This window comes from Somniosus microcephalus, unplaced genomic scaffold (assembly GCF_052327205.1).
Source record: "Somniosus microcephalus isolate GS21.2 unplaced genomic scaffold, FLI_Smic_1.0 unresolved_chr4, whole genome shotgun sequence".
Taxonomy (NCBI): domain Eukaryota; kingdom Metazoa; phylum Chordata; class Chondrichthyes; order Squaliformes; family Somniosidae; genus Somniosus; species Somniosus microcephalus.
Genome location: NW_028225182.1, coordinates 6,181,071 through 6,182,584, shown reverse-complemented (window position 1 = coordinate 6,182,584; position 1,514 = coordinate 6,181,071). Strand labels below are relative to the sequence as shown.

At 44.3% G+C, this 1,514-nt stretch overlaps 1 non-coding gene across 1 annotated transcript; it reads right to left on the bottom strand.

The window, feature by feature from the left end:
* Positions 1-490: 490 nt before the first annotated feature.
* On the bottom strand, positions 491-562 carry trnaw-cca (transfer RNA tryptophan (anticodon CCA)). Its single transcript has one exon. It is a non-coding gene; the product is annotated as a tRNA-Trp (tRNA).
* Positions 563-1,514: the final 952 nt, after the last annotated feature.

Genomic DNA, 1,514 nt, shown 5'->3' with positions numbered 1-1,514 from the left:
GCAATCTGAGAATCAGAGTTCTCATCTTCAGTTTCTTCAGGTAATCCACTCCCCAGGTCATTACCTTCTTTATTCCGGGCTATGGGTAGAACCAAGTGCCGAGAGAGGACAAGTGGGCTGGCAATATCAGCAATCTTTATAACCCAGTATATCTAGCTCTGTGCTGATAGTTTTGGGACAGGCTCCAGTTCTTCATCAATGATGACAGGTTCTGGTCTCGGAAACATCTGCTTGTCAATATCTCTTGCCTATTTCCCGGTGTTTCCCCATTCTGTCTGTCTCTCTGGCTCTGTTTCTTCTGTGTGTGGCCACCTGCAGGGTGATTTTGAACGAATAACTGTGTTTGTGAATATTAAAATTAAATACATGAGGGCATCAGGCGCTTCTCTCCCTGACACTGGGGAAACAGTGAGACAGACTTTAGAGCAAGGATCTGGTTATTGTGAAACAGCAAAGGAAATATGAACTCCGGGATTATCCAAAAAAATGATGACCTCGACGTGATTTGAACACGCAGCCTTCTGATCTGGAGTTAGACGTGCTACCTTTGCGCCACAAGGTCGATAGAGCAAACAGGGATGTTTGTATATTTACACGTTCCACAAACACTGTTTCATTTCTTCTGCCTTGGAGTAATTAAAGGGCTTTAAAATCCCCGTCCACTGGAGTCCCCCGGGTGTCAGACAGCATCAGAAGCAGCGCTCACCTGTCACTCACCGTCTCAAGCCCGCTTTCACCACCTGCTGCCGGCGGAATGCAGCAAATCCAATTACACACACCGAGCCCCCACAATCATCACATCACAGGGAAATAAACTGGGAAACTGCTCCAAATACACAACTGGTCGAGCAGCTTCTGAAAAACAATTAAACTTGTGGCGGAAAACAATATTCGGAACTGCAAACAAGGCCGTGTAAAAATATAAACTGTGTGTGTGAGCCGAGGCCCTAAGCTCTGGAATTCCCTCCCTAAACATCTCCACCTCTCTTTCCTCCTTTAAGAAGCTCCTTAAAATCCACCACTTTGACCAAGCTTTTGGTCACCTGTCCTAATATCTCCTTATGTGGCTCGGTGTCAAATTCTGTCTGGTAATCGCTCCTGTGAAGCGCCTTTGGACGTTATACTACTTTAAAGGTGCTACATAAATGCAGGTTGTTGTTGTTGTTATGTATGTGTGTGCTGTTTATATATAAAATGGGTGTTTATAGAATGAGTACGATGCTGTGCACGTGTGTCAGTTGTAAATAGTGGTGAACGGTTATTTTTCAGACTGGAGGGAAGTATACAGCGCTGTTCCCCAGGGATCGGTATTAGGACCAATGCTCTTTCTCATATACATTAATTACCTGGACTTGGGTATACTGGGCATAATATCAAAGTCTGCAGATGACAGGAAACTCAGAACTATAGTAAAAAATGAGATGCAAAGTAACAGACTTCATGAGGACATCTACAGAGTTGTGAAATGGGCAGAGACACAGCAGATGTAATTTAACGCAGAGAAGTGTGAAGTG